This window comes from Helianthus annuus, chromosome 4, assembly GCF_002127325.2.
Source record: "Helianthus annuus cultivar XRQ/B chromosome 4, HanXRQr2.0-SUNRISE, whole genome shotgun sequence".
Lineage (NCBI taxonomy): Eukaryota > Viridiplantae > Streptophyta > Magnoliopsida > Asterales > Asteraceae > Helianthus > Helianthus annuus.
Window position 1 is genome coordinate 170,882,189 of NC_035436.2, and position 19,642 is coordinate 170,901,830.

The window sequence follows — 19,642 nt, forward strand, 5'->3', positions numbered from 1 at the left end:
AACTAAGTACTCAGATTCCTAGAACGTGAGGTTGTTACCGGATGATCAATCAACCCTTACCCAATCCTAATTCTACCCATGATATCTCGATTTCCAACGGCACCAAGAACGTATGGTTTCAAACTAGAAAATCATGAGAATTAACAAGTTACTAACAAACAATCACACACCATAACAAACCAACCATCAAGATTAGGATTGCTATTCTAGAAATTAGGAAATCAAATACAAATTGTCTTAAACAAACCTTCAATCTAGGACAGTCATAAAGTGTTTAGCCACACATGGCTCGAATCAACATCCTAACAAAGATAATATTGTTCATACGGATCAAAGACACAAACTGAATGTTAGAGATTGTCCAAAAACAAGCAAGAACCAGCCAATTCGCCCCTGGAAAGCCCCCAAAACCGACAATGATTGGAATATGTGAAAAGACACCATCAAAACCAACTTAATGTGGCAGTTACACTTTTTCACGCAGCCACCACCGTAAATTACGGCTCCACCGTAATTTACGGTGGACTTGATATGTTTATGGTGACAGGAGACTGATTTACGGTGGCCAATATTTGATTCTCAGGTCCACCGTAAATTACGGTGGAACCGTAATTTACGGTAGTGACCTGAATGTCCTTCTTTGTCTTGTCTTTTGTTCCATGCTCGACCCGTTCATCACCAAAGTCTCCAAAGCTGCATTTAATCCATCTTTTAGCTCCCAAAATGCACCTGAAACATAAGCAACGGTAGTTATCTAATTCAAGATAATTACACAATTAAGTGGAGGATTATTTCATCTTTTAACACGCTTAAGGGTTGTCCAATGGACCACCCGTCAGTCGTCAATGAATACAATCACAAACTTGTCTAGATAGGGTTTGCACACCCTGTTCATAAGGTCCATAAAGACTGCAGGCGCGTTCGTTAGCCCAAATGGCATGACTAGAAACTCGTAGTGGTCGTAGCGAGTTCTGAATGTTGTTTTGGAGACGTCCTCGTCCCGGAATCTCAGCTGATGATAACCTGACCTCAGGTCTATCTTGGAGTAGTAGCTCGACCCTTGCAACTGGTCGAATAAATCACCTATACGTGGTAGAGGGTAACGGTTCTTCACCGTCACCTTGTTCAGTTCACGGTAGTCAATGCACATGCCGAAGGTACCGTCCTTCTTCTTCACAAATAATACTGGAGCTCCCCAAGGCGAAGAGCTTGGACGAATAAAGCCCTTATCCAAGAGCTCTTGTAGTTGCTTTGATAGTTCTTCCAATTCTGTTGGAGCTAGTCGATACGGTGCGCGAGCTATGGGTGCTGCTCCAGGAGATAGCTCGATTTGAAACTCGACCTGGCGATGAGGCGGTAGACTAGGTAAATCTTCAGGGAACACCTGAGGAAAGTCGCGTACAACTGGAATATCTTCTAGTTTCTTTTCTTTTGCTGATGCATCGGTAACAAGTGCCAGAATGGCAGTGTGGCCCTTACACAAACACTTCTGAGCCTTCAGGAAGGAGATGATGCCAACCATGGCACCACTCTTGTTGCCTTGAACTTCGAGAGGTTCCCGACCAGAACGAGGGATACAAACAATCTTCTCTTTGCACAAGATCTCTGCGTGATGTTGGGATAACCAGTCCATACCAATGACGATGTCGAAACTACCCAGAACTATGGGAATAAGATCGATGGAGAAAGTCTGACCAGCGAGGATAAGATTACAACCCTGAACTATGTGCGTGGCCTCTAGACTCTTACCATTAGCTAATTCTACAACGTGCTTGGTGTTTAAGGGAGTTGGTGCACGTTTTAACATTTGGCTAACTTTTAGAGACATATAACTTGTATCCGCATCCGAATCAAACAAAACAGTAACATAAAATTCGTCGAGAAGAAACTTACCCATAACTACGTTGGGATCATTCCTGGCATCACCCTGCCCCAGCACAAATGCACGTCCCCTTGCTTCGTTGCCGTTGTTGTTCCCACCGTTGTTGTTTCCGTTGCCTTGGTTATTGTTGTTTTTCTGGTTTCGGTTTAACTGAGGGCAGTGTATTTTGAAGTGACCTTCAGCGCCACAATGAAAACATCCTTTGTTGCCCTGTTGCTGATTCTGCTGTGCTTGTTGTTGCTGCTGATTCTGATTCACAGGCCGCGGGCTCCTACAATCTTTGGCCTCATGACCCATCTTGAGACACCTCTGGCAACGACCGTTGTTGCACTGGCCACTGTGGTGTCTGTTACAATTGTTGCACCTGGGGTGATTTCCGTGATAAACTCTCTACCCGCGACTACCAGAAGACTGCTGACTGGGACTCTGGTAGTGGTCAGTCTTTTGTTGCTGAACCTGAGACTGAACTGTAGCTGAACCCTTGCTGGAATCCCCCTCCCATTTTCTCTTGTTGTCACTGGGAGTAGCAGGAGTAGCAGAAGTGGTAGTGATTGCAGTAGCGCTGATACGTTTAGGCAGCCTGTCTTGTTCCATCGCCTGATCCGTGAGGCGATGAGCAAGTCGCTGAATACCCTGGATATTATCGAGGTTAGCCGATGTCACGTGGCTCTGGATTTCTGGCGCTAGACCCTTGACTTACAACTCAATGCGCTTGATTGGAGGGTCCACCATGGTTGGACACAAGATGGCCAGTTCGTTTGACCGTTTAATATAGGCTTCGATTTCTGATCCAGTCATTTTCAAATGGTAGAGCTCCACTTCCAACTTGTGGATGTCATCACGCGTGCAGTATTCTAGCTTAATCAGTTCCTTGAAATCGTTCCAAGGGGTGGCGTTAGCAGCTGCCAGCCCTAGAATCTGAACTTGCGCGTTCCACCAAGTCAGCGCAATTCCTTCCAAAGTACCAGTGGCGTACTTCACCCTGCGAGCCTCAGGGCATTCACACATTTCGAACACCGACTCGAGCTTCTCAAACCAATGGAGGAGTCGACTGCTCCTTCAGTGCCACTGAACGTGCTTGGACGACAGTCCATGAAATTCTTGAAAGTGCAAACTGGTTGCGGTGCGTGTTGGCCTATTGTGTACGAACAGGACAAAGTTAAACACAAGAGTTGGTCTAAAAGTGTAGGATCCAAAGATCCTAGTGTGAGTTACGACTGCAGGGTATACCTCCTGCCTGTGCGGCTGCAAGTGCCGCAGCAACTTGTTCATTAATGAGAGCCGTCAACTGGGCTTGAGTCATGTTAACACGTCCAGACATGATCTTCATAGTAAAGGTAATATAAGTGAGAGAGGTTCGCGAAAAAGATGCGATAACAGAAGAGAGTAAGCACACAAGTATTCTCAAACAATAGTGTTATGTGTATCTAAGCATACTACGAGCAAAGTTCTAGGTAATCTAGCAAGTAGGCAATATAACATGTACCATATTACCTAGAATGTTGAGTCTTGCACGTGGAGCGAGGCGTCGTTGTGGATCGTTGAGCACTGTTCTGGTTATAGTCTGGTTTTAATAAAAACGTTTTTCCCTTATTAAAACCAAGTTCTCTATAACCAATGGCTCTGATACCAATCTGTCACACCCCCAAAATCCACATGCGGAGTACCACCGCTTGGAGGCGTGACATGACTAGGATCAAGCCACCAATCATATTGAACATAAGTGTAAATAGTAATTAGTAACGTAAATGTGTCAACCCACAATATGAATGGTGTTCAAATAACATAGTTTAAGTAGCGGAAGCATAGTATAAAATTCAACGTAATTAATAAGTTTTCAACTGTCATAAGTGTTTATCAAAACGTCCATGATCCATGTCCACAACGACTGTGCCTCCCGTGCAAGCTCCATGTATACCTAAGGTCCTGCAAGGCATGTAACAGAGATTCAACAACTAGTTGAGCGAGTTCACAGTAAGTAAGTTCGTAATAGTATGTTCATGTTGTAACAGGTGGCTCTACTAGGCCGGCAGTATGTTCTATTGGTGGGGGCTTCCCACATGTGTATATACACTAGACTATTTGCAACCATAAGTGTTCTTCTTAACCCGAGAACAGTAGTACGTACGAGGTTTACTTAGGTTTTACGTAAGTGTCCTTCTTATCCCGAGGACAGTGGTACGCGGGGGTTTACGTAGGTTTTACGTAAGTGTCCTTCATAACCCTAGGACAGTAGTAGGTATGAATTTACGTAGGTTTTACGTAAGTGTCCCTCGAACCCTGAGGACAGTGGTAAGCACAAGTATTACGTAGGTTTTACGTAAGGGTCCTTCGCAACCGAGGACGATGGTAGATAGTCTAGTAACACCGTAAATCCAAATAATTCGTCAATCCTTTTTCCTTCAATCCCATTCCCTACCCACCGGGAATCCCATGCCTTGGTAAGGGTGTGAACTCACTTTGGTTTGCTCGGCAGATACACAACAAAATTCAATTAAGCTATATGGTGGTCAACCACGTCCTACCATGGTTACCATACAAGTCAGGTTCGTATTCAAATAGTGCACTTATGTTCTACACGTATTGTACACAAGTAGTGATCATAGCTTACACGTATAATCATGGCAGATCAACAATTCATACGTTATATGTTCATCAGTAAGAAATCACGTAACAAACAAAAGCCCAAACATACAGCCCAATTACTTAAGCCCGTAACAGTGTGTAAGCCCAACCGTGTGCACGTGTTCGTGGTCTCGAGTCGAGACCAGAGATCTCGAGTCGGGACTAGGCGGTCTCGAGTTGTTGGCCTTGGTGTTCTCGAGTCGCAACCAAGAAGGTCTCGAGTCATCATGTACTAGTCGAGACTACACGGTCTCGAGTCGCAACCGGACCCGCAACCGTGGTCTCGAGTTGTGCTGCTTGTGTCGGTGTTGTGGTCTCGAGTCGAGACAGTGGGGTCTCGACTCGCAATCCGTGTCGAGACTAGCAGATTGTAAATGATTTCCTTGATTGTAGCCCATTATCTCCGTAACAATTGTTAATCAATTTGGCAGTTTCAAATCAGATCAATTAACAGTTTTTATCATGTTTTCAAACGAATCAAAACAGCAATCATAATCATTTAGTAACCCAAATCATGATCTAAGCAATAACAATCAACCAAATCATTATACGAAACATACAATCGGATCATCAAGCTAGTAGATTCTAGACTAACATGCATCCTAAATCATGCACTATCCGAATACACTTTCATGGAAATCGATTTATACGCAAACAGTTCTAGATCATCTTCATGCAAATCCGATTCCTATGAACACTTTCAAATGTACATGTGAGCCGATCATTATGGACATCAACATTAACAGTTTACCTCTCTAAATCCTTATGTAAAGCATACATACCACAATATCATGCAACAACAATCAATAATCATAACACTAACCGGTTAGAGGTGAGGAGAAGGATGGATATGAACACAAAAGCTTCGAGAGAGGGAGCTGTTGCCGTCGGCTTCACGAGAGAGAGAGAGAGAGAGAGAGAGAGCTCCTAGGGTTTGTGTGTGTGAAAAGTGTTTTGCAAGCAATCAGAAACTACACCCCCTAAGGTTCATGTATGCATACATGGAGTGAGTGGGCCGAACCCTTACTTGGGTTGCCCTCATGGTCTCGAGTTCAAGGATGTGTGGGCCGATAAAAGAAGTGTACGACCCAAAGGGCTTGTGTGACCGGAAAAGTGTCGTGCAACCAAGCTTATAGTATTCGTATGCAATTACGTAACACATAGCATAACAAAACATAATATTCCATTACCAACAAACACGTCAACTAGTCACGTATAATCCAAACAAGTTACATCGAAGCACACAAATAGAGGTTTGAAATACGAGTTGTCACAACAACCTTGTTATTGATATTGATTTCTTGATTATAAGTAATTGTGTTGGATGATTGGTACTTGGTTAGTTGAGATAGTTGAAAAATGAAGCTTAATTAATCATGTATTAGCAAACTTTAAACTTGGTTAACTAGTTTAGCTTGGTTAAAATGTGGGCACCATGATACTAGAAATGGTTAGTGGTTTAATAAAATGTAATTATTGTTAATCAAGAAAGCTTTCCGTCACGTAAGGACCTTAACGGGATAAATGGTGTTGTTATGAATTCTTGCCATGATTTGTTAGCTTAGTTAGTAGTTTAGGCCAAAATTGCTATCTTGGTGAATTTATGTGCAAGATTTGTAAAATGAACTCGGTTGTGATTTAATCTAGTTTATGCTTGTCTCGGTGGTTGCATTGTGTTTATCGGTGTCGCTTTCCTTGTTTAAGTGAGGTTAGAAAACTCCTAACGGATGACTAACTTATTTTTAAGAGATTTTCATAGACATTTATCAATTGCATGTTAAAGAACAATTTTAGGTGGTTAAAGTGTGTTTATCGTTTTAACTTTCCGAATGATTGTCATGTTAGGATACCCGAAAGGGATACTAACTGTCTTAAAATGGAAAATTGACCGAATGCTTCTAGTGCCAAAACCGACTTAGTTGACATGCTTTGGTTGTGTATTAAGCAAGGCTATTTATCTATTTTAGTATTTGAAATCTACTATGTTTTATAAGTATTTGTTTATGCTTACTTTAGTTTATTAAAAATCAAACAACTTATGTTTTACCGGTAATTTAGTGACAAAGTTCTAGTATTATTTCTCCGCCCATTTCCGTGGATCGATACTTGGTTCTTACCGATACTTTACTACATATATGACGGGGTACACTTGCCTCTTTCGTGTGTGTTTTGATGTAAAAGTAATAATCACTTTTATAAATTTAAAACCAAATCGTGTGTAATTCCATTGTAAAAATATGTGTAGTCGCGCACACGTCAGTTAACCTGTTATGTAATGATTAGAAGTAGCAACATGAATATGTGTTGGGTTTAGATGTTACTATGAGCTATGTGACAATGTTTATTATCTGTTCTAGTATGTGATTTGATTGTATGCCGAAACTGATCACTGTAATAACCATACTAGGACTTGAATGACTAAGTGTGAACAAGTAACTAATCTTACCGAGCAAATCAAAGGTGAGTTCACTGCTCTTTTTCCAAGCATGCATCTCGGGGAGGGATATCGGGTAATGTTCCGGGGAGGAATGTCAGGTTAATGGGATGTTTGTTATTACTCATTTCTATCATATAAGACCCCTTACATCTACTGACAGTTGCCGGGGAGGCAACGAGGTTATTAGTTGATAACGCTATTAGGTTTGGCACCCTCACACCGTACCGGGGAGGACGGGCATGAACTAATTATCTTAAAGCATGACCAACGTTTTGATAGAGACATTAGGGTTGGGCAAATACATCTTGTAGCCATTGCGGTAATCGAGTTAATAACAACATCAAATCAAATCAAATCATCGAAACTGTGCAGCGTTTTAATCTGGTAACTGGTATCTAAACACGTTAACAAAACTTTGAACTCACCAGCGTTGTCTAACACACTTGTCTGCATGCTTGCAGGTCTATAGGTTGATATCATTTGGAACTTGCTGTCTGGAAGGCTGGTGTGGTCATGGGTCAAGATTCATGAAATCGCCCCACCAGTCTAATGGTTTACTTAGGCGTGGTTTATTAAACACTTAACAAATGAGTTATGCTTCCACTGTGTACAATGAATTATATGTAACATTTTGTAATACTTTATGATTATGAATGAAAGTTTATGTAAATGTATTTATGAGTTCAATGTGATTGGTGGTGAGTTCCGAATATGTGAATACGACCATGACACTCAGCTCTAGATTGCAAGGTTCGTCTCTCGTTTACTCATTGTAGTGCATAACTAGTGAACACTTACATATGATATTGCATGTGATTGCACGTTTAGCACAACAGTATGGATTTATGTGTTACTTGCATGTGTTAAGTGGTTGATAAAGCGGTGTTACCTTAGACATTCGCGACTCATGTTTTGAGATGTTCTTTGTTTGTTTGCTATACGAGTTTGAGGAACCATTTAACATGAGTTAGGAGGAACTGAGATGAGCATGCAAATCGCAATATTATTGTGGGTGCACACATAATAATAAAGTGGGGTGCATGCGAGTCCCGGTGAGGCTTAACAAGTGTAAAAGGGGTTATGTTTCGTTATTTGATCGATTTGAAACACAACAGTCTATAAGAGTCGTAGCAGTGATCGTCTCATACTTGAACGTGATCTTTTCACTTCTTTCCGAACCCTTGAGAATCTTGATGCTATCGAGTATTACCTGAATACCCATCTGAAGGCCTAGCGAACTGTGTAGAATGTTAGGTGCTAGTACGAACGTCCCTGAGTTGGATGTCACAGCGTCGAATGATTGGTTGATTGATGGAGAGGGTGAAACCCGAGCTTTAGAGTGGTTAATTATCTTGTTTTATGTGTATTTGATGTGTCTATTTGCTTGGAATGAAGTAACTATGAGATTTTGGTGATTTGTAGGTAAAACACGTAAATCGGTGCATTTACGATGGTTAAAGATGAAGTTGTGAGCTTTGGATGGGATGTTGCAGCTCGAGGATGAATATTGAAGTTTGCTCGGGTGATATGAAGGCTCACGAGTGAAAGGAGTATGAAAGAACAAAGTCCAGGGACCATTCGGTACTTAATTGGAAGTTACTTTGTGTCTAAATGTGCAAGAGATGAGATTCTACAAAGTATAGAGGCCGTTTGGTAATTAATTGGAAGTTAATCATAGTTGAAATATTGAAGACATAAGTGATATTGAAGTTTGAGGGGTCTCCGGGTCATTAAACGAAAGTTATATGATGGGTAAATGTTAAGAAGATGATGGGAGTTTAGTTGGGGGACCAATCTTGCCATTCTATGAAAGTTGCACAATTGTTGGAGAAAAGTGTTGCAATTCACGTTCTTACCCATGGTTTGTAAACCATGGGTCATGGTTCAGGAGTGTATAGTTATAAAACCAACAGCAAGTCTATACCGTGACCCCCACTTCAGACTGTGACTCCCTGTTCAGTATCCCTGTTAGTGCAGCAAAGGTAAACTGTGACCCACGGTTCTGAACTGTGGGTGAAGCTGGGCAATAGGGGAGCGCGAATTGGGCTTATTTTAGGGGGTTTTATAAGATAAAATCCCTAGTTTCTCATTATCATTCATTCACAATCGATCCTAGGCTTCAAGATACTCAAGATTCAAGGTTTCTTCCATCCAATTCCATCAAGATTCTCAATTTCATCACCGAATCAACCATGATTTCTTCATCAATTCAAGCTTTTGAAGATTCTTCGTGCGAGATGAGCGGCTAAACTTTTTGTGGTTTCCTCCGGATGGAGGGTTTGTGTAATTAGGTACTTTTATGTGTTTTTAATCATTGTAACTTGGTGATCTAAGCATTCGATGCTTTTCACAATGGATTTAATTGACTGATTGTAACTGGTTGCATTTATTTAAACCTTGATTTCTAAGCATTCAGTTCCCGAGAGTTCTAGTAATTGGGATATATTTGACATGGGATTAGGGTTTGTAATTGTAATTGATAATCATTCGATAACCTCCCGTTATGTATTGACCGGAGTACTTAGTCGTTGGTTATCACAATTGGTTAATTAGGTTAAACATTTATGTCTATGTGAATGTTTTGATTAAACACATAATTGAAGCTAATTGCAAAACCTGAAATCTGGAGGAACCATCTTTTCTCCCATTGAATTAAATCACATTTTTTACTCGTAATTTAGTTTTTTTTTTACATAATCAAACAACCCGATTTCTCAATTCAGTAACAGTTAATCAATACTTAGCATAAAAACGCTTTCCAGAGTCCTCCCTTGGTTCGATACCCTGCTTATTCTATACTAATAGTTTAAATAGGTTTTTGCATGTCCATTACGACAGACATCAAAATGGCGCCGTTGCCGGGGAGGCGTGCGCAAAGTGCTTAGTGTTAAGTTCTAGTTAGTTAAAAAAAATCCAAAAATAGTGTCTTTTTAGTTTGTTCTGTTTTGTTCGGATTTACGCGAGGTTTTCTTGTTTTTGTTTGTGCAGGTGATCTAGTAAGTGTATGCATCATACTCGAAATTCCGGGAAGTCATCACCATTAGTGTTTGACCCAGAGATCGAAAGAACAGTAAAGCATACAAAGCGAGTACTACATCGTGAGAACAAGATCCTACAATCACCTATACCAACATTTAAAACAATGGAGAACTTAGCAACACCGGAGAAACAACCCGCAACTTCACAACCACAACAATTCTCACCAACACCTACCCAACCTTCACCAAACACTACCATACAAGTTCCACCACAACAACCGCAATCTACACAACCTACCTCTACATCTCCAGTACCATCATTCTCAACCTTTTTCCCAAACTTTGATAACAATCAACCAACTTCCACCCAAACAACATCTCTTCAACACCCAACTACAAACTAGACTGTTAATTTACAGCAGTCGTCTCCTTACGTTAGAATCATTCCTGATGACACTCCATCACTGATTCAAACTCAAGCACCTAATGCAACATCAATTCCGCCAGCCACTCGACCGGTTATTTCACAGCAAAGTCAGCCAATGCCAAATCTTTATAGATCAACCATCTATGATCAAGGAAATAACTCAGGTGATTTTGATGATGGCTATGAGGAATATGATAACTACATGGGTCAAAACGAGAGACAAGTGGTCAACACGGGTAGCTATGAGAGGCAAACAGTCGGATTGGGTACGGCCGAGAGAGTCAATCAAGGGAACGTAGGGTATCAACAATATGTGCAACCAACGCCTATACAACAGATGCCACAACAATATCATCAACCTGACCCACTCAATCAGCAGCCTGCTCCGAGAAGGCCGGTAGTGGACATTCCATTACCACCGCCGGCACCTCAGATGCAGGGTCAGGCAAGACCGCTACCACGAAACTTACACCGACCAGTGATTTTATCGGAAGGAATTCCACGTCGAAATAATCAAGGTCCAGTTCGAGGTATAGAGAGCCACTTCAGGCCTGCTATAGTTAACAACCCATCACCGGTTGTGATCCCGCAATTACAAGGAGGGCGGTCATTCGAAGTACGAACGCAATCAATATCCAGTCTGCCTAAGTTTCATGGTCACGCACATGAAGAACCATATCTACACATTGCTGCATATGATGCACGTTGCAACACAATCAGCAGCCAAGGTTTCTCAGTTGATGATGTGAAATTGGTACTTTTCCAATTCACACTTGAAGACAAAGCGCAGCAGTGGTTTCATTCGCTACCGTCAGCTTCGATATTCACCTGGGGCGAAATGCAGCAGCAATTTTTAGATGAGTTCTATACTCATTTGCGTACTAACAATGCAAGGAAAGATATTCGAGCGTTTCGACAACAGCCCGGTGAGTTATTTCACGAAGCGTTCAATCGTTTCAAAATGATGCTCAAGAACTGTCCACATCATGAGATATATTTATAATGGTACTTTTGGAATGAATTACGAAGAAGATGATTGGGAATATTTGGAAAGAAACGCAAGGGCGTCAAAACGCAAGGCTCAATCCTCTAGAAGTGTACGACATTCGACAGTGAGAGCAGTAGAGAATCCACCGGAGGTAAATGGCCAGTTTCCATTGTGTGGACATTGTGGAGATCTAGGGCATATAGCGGATCAATGCCCAGGCATAATTGGTGAAAATGAAGAGGTGAACTATGTGCAAGGTGGGGGTGGTGGAAGAAATTTCAACATGCAATCCAACACATATCACCCGGGCCTTAGAAATCACCCGAATTTTAGCTATGGGAATGCGAATAATCAGCAAAATCCGGGATTTCAAGGCAACAATCAGTCTGGTGGTCAAAGAAACTTCAATCAGAACAGATTTCAGGGCAACCTTCAAGGTGGCTACCAAAATGATCAAAGAGGACAAGCTGGGTCGTCTAACACTTCGGGAGGTAATGATATGATGGAGATGTTGAAATCAATTCAGCTTGACTTACAGAATCAAAGACTTGAATTGAAAAATCTTGTTCAGAAGGAGGAGATGCGAGATAAAGCTGTTCAGTCACTAAATACACAAATGGCTCAACTTGCAACCGATGTGAAGGAGCTGAAGCAGAATAGTGGGAAATTACCAAGTGATACAACACCAAATCCCGCTCATCAAAAGAAGGGCAGTCCAGTCAGTCAGGTAAGTACTTTACGTAGTGGTAGGAATTATCACAAGGTCGACACTCCACCACAGCCCATGGATGGTGTGGTGGAGGATTTAGGTGAAAATGGTGAGAGTGACGATGAGTCGGAGCCGAACATTGTTAAAAGTAATGGTAAAAACACCCGACCTACAACTTCTGAACCAATCAAGGCTAAGGAAGGGGAATCTATTCTACCTCCCTTTCCTGAAGCCTTGAAGGATCCGGGTAACACGAAAATAATCAATAAAAGGGGACCTCAACCAGAGGAAATCTTAGAGGTATTTAAACAAGTAAAAATCAACTTACCCTTAATTGATGCCATTAAACAGGTTCCGGCTTATGCTAAGTATCTAAAGGATTTGTGCACTCAAAAACGGCAGCACAAAGTCCCTAAAAAAGTGGATCTCACTGATGCAGTTAGTGCCGTATTGAATGGGGTCCTTCCACCTAAGCTACGAGATCCCGGAACGCCTTTAATTTCTATACAAGTTGGCGATTTTAAAATGAGTAGGGCGTTATTGGATCTCGGAGCTAGCGTGAGTATCCTTCCGGGAAGCTTGTACGACCAATATGATTTTGGTCCACTGCGTCGTGCCGACACAACTGTTGTGTTGGCAGATTTGACCCCTAAGCTTCCTCGAGGGATACTTCGCGATGTGATAGTTAAGGTGGAAGAGTTCTTTTTCCCTGTTGATTTTTTGGTGCTTGACTATGTCTCTGCTGATAAAAACAATCAACCAAATGTTATCTTGGACCGACCTTTCTTAGCCACTGCACATGCTCAGATCGATTGTCGCACCGGCACAGTCGACATGACATTCGGCAATAGAAAGGTCCGATTAAATGTGTTTTCTAACATTACTGACATATTTCAAAGTGATGAATGTTTCATGGCAGATATTATAGATGGATGCGATCCTCATGTCGAGGATGAGGTGCCTGAGTGTTGTTTGTTTTGTGACAGGGTAGAAGAAAATCACATGTGTGATTTGGAAGAGGAAGTTCGGAAGTTGGAAGCACAAGCGGTGCAAGAGAGAAGGCCTCCATGGTCTCATCAAGTGGAGAGCCTTCCAGCTGAGATTTCTTCAGGGTTGAAACCGTTACTAATCAGCCCACCAAAAGTAGAGTTGAAAGAGCTGCCCGCGCATCTAAAGTATGCATTCTTAGGAGAGGATCAGACTCTCCCGGTAATTATTGCAGCTAATTTGGAGAAAGAACAAGAAGAAGCATTACTGAAGGTGCTGAAGACCCAGCGAGCTGCGATCGGGTGGACTCTCGCTGATTTGAAAGGTATAAGTCCTTCTGTTTGTATGCATAAAATTATTACTGATGCAGATGCGAAGCCTGCACGGGATACACAAAGGAGGCTTAATCCTAACATGCGAAGCCTGCACGGGATACCTATGGGCATTGAAGGAGATCCTACTAAATTTGACCCAGGTCCCTTGCAGGACCTCTAAACGCTGAACAAGGGCAAGACCCTTACCAAACCGTTCCCTTAACCCCCGACCAGGTAGCCAACATACCTCCATATAGACCGTGGAGATATGAATGGTGAAAATCTTTTATTTTATATAGACAGTAAAATAATGCCAAGACACCACGGACAAACGACAAGGAAAGATCACCTTCAACATAAGCAACTAGTTATTAAAGTCATTAATACAAAACCAAATAAAAAGTGCAAAAGATTAAAAATAAAAAGTATTATACTAAACACTTGTCTTCACCAAGTGATGTAAGAGACTTAGGCAAACATGGCCTTGATTGTCAAGAACTCTTACGATCAATCTTGGATCCCGAGACGACTCACACACTCTATGATGGACAATGGATGATGGTGGTGGATGATGGTGTTATGGTGGTGGTGGGTGGTGGATGAAGTGTGAGAGAGGTGGTGTGCCAAGGGATGAGTTGCAATGAAACCAAGCACTCCTATTTATAGGCTGAACAGAAGGCTGGGCACGGCCCCGTGTCTGTCTGACACTCTCTCTCTTCATTAATTGTAATTCACAATTACAATTAATGCGCCTGCTGTACTTTCGCAACGCCCCCGTGTCCGCTGGACACGGCCCCGTGGTGGGCAATAGAAGCTTCTATAGGTTTGTCTTTTCTGCTGTTTCTTGGGCACGGCCCCGTGCTGGCTGAGCACGGGGCGTGTTCAGTCTTCTGTCTTCTCTATTTTGCTTGGGAGGATGCTGTTGAGGGGTCGGGCAATCCACTTGTGTTCCTTTTCTTGTATTTATGTTAGATTTAGCTGTCTTTTTGCTTCTTTTGTGAATTTGAGCTCATTTAATCCTGAAAATACAAAAGGAAGACAAAAGCACTCTTTTTCCAACATTAGTACTTAAAAAGGGTTAGTTTTATGCCTTATTTGATGTATTTTATATGTTGCATTTTACACACATCAATTGACGTAGTAAAAATTGGAAGGACACATACCTTTGGCTGAGTTCTACCATATTCAGACAGCTCTGTTTGAGACGTTGCATGGTCAGCAACGCTAATCTCCTTGTTGGATTAAGGTGGGTGACGACCTAATCACAGATCCAGGATTTGTACTCGAACCACTTGGAAAGATTGTTTAGATCGGAAATCGTGAGGCGACAACGCGTGGTCGCCAGGAAATCTGATAACTTAGGAAACACTGGGAGTTCGTTGTAGGCGAACGCGTCATGATCGAAAGTTTCACCCTGGGAGGGTGCGGTATGCTATGGGAAATGTGGCAAGCTTAATCTACAATACGTAGGACATTTGGAATTCTGGGAAGAATCGGTGTCATGGCACACAAACTCAAGTTACCTGATGAATTGGGTAACGTTCACGATGACATTTATGCCTCGAATCTAAAGGAGTGTTTTTCCGACGGAAAACTAGTGATAACCTTATTAGAACCTAAGGCTAATGACAAGCTACAGTTGTCGTGGAACCTATTGATAGCATGGATCAGGACGTCAAGACTCGTTAGCATAGTTGAATTCCAATCGTGAGAGTTCGTTGGAACTCAAGACGTGGACCGGAGTTAACATGGGAACGTAATGATCGGAGTAAGCTCTAGTATCCTCAGTTATTCAAACGGTTGCGTCAACTTCTGATATCACTGGCGAATTTCGGGACGAAATTCCCTTTCAAGTTGGGGATAATGTGGCACCCGAGGAAAATCCACAGTCATCCTAATCTAACACTTTGCCGCTTTGTGTTACTTTCGGTTTACTTATCAAATTTTCGGGACAAAAATCCTTTCAAGTTGGGGATAATGTGACATCCCGTATATTTTTCATGTTAGTGTCGTTAACCATTCTGCTAAATTATTATTCTTTACACACAGTTTGTTATATATATATATATATATATATATATATATATATATATATATATATATACGTGACATGTAAATTGGTATCGGTCATGTATAGTTATTTCACATACTCATGAACATTTGACCTACGTGTGCGAGCAAGGGCAATGTACCCGGTAACCGATCTAGTCGCGAAGAACTCATGTTACTAAACTTCTACCCAAGTTGTAACATTCTAATTAGTGAGGGACCTTAGTGCAAATAATCAAATAATGTTATTATATAAAAAAAACCCAACCCGCCTCCCACATCCCCTCGTCATCCCTTCCATCCAAAACCCTAATTTCCACTCAACTATTTACGGCGATCTCACCCTCCTCATTTCCGGTCAAACCACCGTCGCCGACTATTGGTAAGGCTCATCTCTCTTGTTTCTAAACTGTTAAACTAACAACCCTGTCGCGAGTTACTCGTCACGGTTACGGGTCGAATTGTGAAGTCACGTTTACGAGTTAACCAACTCACGCGATCTACATGTTTGACGTTACGTAGTACCACGCCTAGATGGATATGATATGCGAACTTGATTAATGTGTAAATCTGTGATTAATGCTTATGTGCCGTGATTTAATGATTATACGAAACTGTTGGTAGATGTATGTGTATGTCGATAGTATATATATGTATATCTGCGTATAAGATGAATGATTTGTGGAAACTAACTATTATGATCCATATAGTGCACAAGATTATTCATGCATGAACCATTGATAATCTAGTGAGTATACAATTCATACAAATTGATTCAAATCTTGATGTCCTCATTATGGTGTGTTCGTAATATGTCATATGAGAGTGTATGGGGAATCACGCAGGTAGTGGTAGGGTTATATAAATTAATCTTATTCATGCGATGGTATTTTAGAAAATTGTGTGTGCATGATGATCACAGATCTATTGGATGATTATTAATGCTGAGTATTCGATGATTGTTAATAAATGATGATAATAATGATAGTTTAGGGAAACAGTTTTATTATTTCGAATGATATGATCAAATGAGTTTGGTAAATCCTTGTGATAATCGGCTGATTAGGAGCGTTCATAGTGGCTTGATTAATAATGTGATGTAATGATGTTAACCTGAGGATGGCATGGTGAATGGTGTTATGAATCTATGCTAGTGTGCTAATAATGATGAACTGATAGTAGGGTTCATGAGAATTTCCAAGTTGCTGTAACAGTTGATCGTGTGAAGGGAGGGGGTGGTTACTAAAAATTATGAAAGGGGGTTGACTTGGTCAACCACAAATTTGGATTGCACATGTATGCTCTGATCGCACATCCCTAGGTTGTTAAATAGGCTGCATATGGGACAGTGGGCCGCACAGTCCTCTGGACTCATTAAGTATTTGGGCCACACAGTAGTTGGGCCACACATACACACTCCACTATTGGGCCATAGGCTGTGAGTTTGGGCTAGGTAAAATGTCGAGTCGCACAATTTAAACGAGTCGCACAAGCGGACTCAGTCGCACAAGTGGGCTCAATCGCACAAGCTAGACGTTGGGCCTCACGCACAACTGGACCGCACATCATAATATGCATATTTTGAATGTTAACCTGTTATGTAATGATTAGAAGTAGCAACATGAATATGTGTTGGGTTTAGATGTTACTATGAGCTATGTGACAATGTTTATTATTTGTTCTAGTATGTGATTTGATTGTATGCCAAAACTGATCACAGTGATAACCATACTAGGACTTGAATGACTAAGTGTGAACAAGTAACTAATCTTACCGAGCAAATCAAAGGTGAGTTCACTGCTCTTTTTCCAAGCATGCATCCCGGGGAGGGATATCGGGTAACGTTCCGGGGAGGGATGTCAGGTTAATAGGATGTTTGTTATTACTCATTTCTATCATATAAGACCCCTTACATCTATCGACAGTTGCCGGGGAGGCAACGAGGTTATTAGTTGATAGCGCTATTAGGTTTGGCGCCCTCACACCATACCGGGGAGGACGGGCGTGAACTAATTATCTTAAAGCATGACCAATGTTTTGATAGAGACATTGGGGTTGGGCAAATACATCTTATAGCCATTGCGGTAATCGAGTTAATAACAACATCAAATCAAATCATCGAAACTGTGCAACTTTTTAATCTGGTAACTGGTATCTAAACACGTTAACAAAACTTTGAACTCACCAGCGTTGTTTGACACACTTGTCTGCATGCTTGCAGATCTATAGGTTGATATCATTTGGAACTTGCTGTCTGGAAGGCTGGAGTGGTCATGGGTCGAGATTCATGGAATCGCAACACCAGTCTAATGGTTTACTTACACGTGGTTTATTAAACACTTAACAAATGAGTTATGCTTCCACTGTGTACAATGCATTATATGTAACGTTTTGTAATACTTTATGATTATGAATGAAAGTTTATGTAAATGTATTTATTAGTTCAATGTGATTGGTGGCTAAGATTCTGGTACGTCACATGCCCCGCGGTGTTTCCGCAAGTGGTATTTTGGGGGTGTGACAGTTTGGAGGTTTGATGACAGGAACTTTTGGGAATTTGAGGAGTTTGTTTGGTGGTTTTGGAAGGTGTGGTTTTGCGTTGACTTACTTTTCTGGTAGGCTGTCTTCTTTTCGGTTTAGAAGTACCCTGCTCTTTTTTTCCTTCAAAACTTTCTTCTCCTCCTCAAACCTTTTAGATCCTTTCATGTTTGCCTTTAATGCAGCAAATGCATTTTGAGTCTCATCAACCTTTTTGGAACCATCTGGTCTTGGGATTTCTACCACAAGTTTGGACATTCGATCTGGTGGCATGTATAAACCATCTTCTTTTCCCTTCTTCCCTTTAGTTTTCTCCCACTTTTTGACATCATCAGGATTTTCAACAAAGATGATTGAAGGAGGAGCAGTGCCAGTAGTTTGAAGCAGATGAGCTTTAATGGCTTTGATATCTGCTTGAGTATCTTTGTACCTAGCTTCCATGACATTTCTGACCATTTGAAGTTGAACTTCATGCTTTTGATCTACGTATTGTCTTTATTTATGAAACAGAGGTTGAAACAGATGCCATAGCTCACCAGCAGATGGATCAGATGTTGCGGATGGTGCAGCAGTGGGTGTAGCCTTTTGAGCTTGTAACAACTGTTGCACCATAGTTTTGATTTCTCCAACAGATGTGTCAAGTTTATCAACCCTCTCCATCAATTCTTTGTACTTTAAACCATCACCCAAGTTAATGGGATCATCTGATTTCCCACCAGTAGTGGTTGTATCACTGGTTGACTTAGGAAAAGTTTCCCAAAAATCATCCACTGATGCCCCTTGTTCTCGGTACTGTGGACTTCTTTCTTCAGCAGAGCTTACCATTTTAAGGTAACCAGCGTATAATGGAGACACACCAGTGGACACTATGGTTCCCAAAGAAGAAATTTCCTTCAAGGGAATCTCACTAATGAAACTACTGTCCAGGTGTAAACCAGTGCGTTCAACAACAGTAGTAGCTGCTCCACTTGAAATACTGACAGGAATTACTTGTAATTCCTGCAGTGTAGCTTTCTCAACTGTTGGTGGGTTAACAGAGATAGAGACACCAGACTCAGTCACTTGTTGTGGTATATTCTCATTGACAAGTGATTGAGAAGAACCGATTTTTATCTGAGCTATATCAAGTGCATCCAACAGAGGTATCATTGATTATGGTGTCCCTGTTGATACAACCTGATCCTTTTGAGAGGATGTATGAGGAGTTTTAGGCTCAGGTTGAGATCTTTCTTCCATCTGCTGTGACGAAGTAGCAGCAGTGGTTTCAGGTGACTTTTGTGTTGTCACAGGTGTTACCTCTGGGATCTTGTCTTCCAGAGTCACCTTTTTGGTAGGTTTGGAGGGCTTTTGGATAGTTTTCTTTTTGGTCTTTTTGGTGATTTTTTGTGTGGGTTTCACAGATGTGGTTGTGCTTCTGTGATCACCAGGAGCAGCGGGCTCAACAACAGGGGCCTGAGGAGCAGTTGTTACTGCTAAATTCTGCTCAGGTACCTCTGTTTGGTTTTTTAAAGGTTTTGACAGCCTTGTGAATGTTTCAGAAGTTAGACTGTTTATTTGAATAGGATTTCCTTGGATAAGCACATGTGCATTATCCTTTGAAAATTTCTTTTGAAGATAAAAACTTAAAAACCTTGGAAACAATAAAAATGATTTTTTATTAACATTCTTAACCATATCATTGAAAATTTCCCGAGAGTAGTTAAAATTT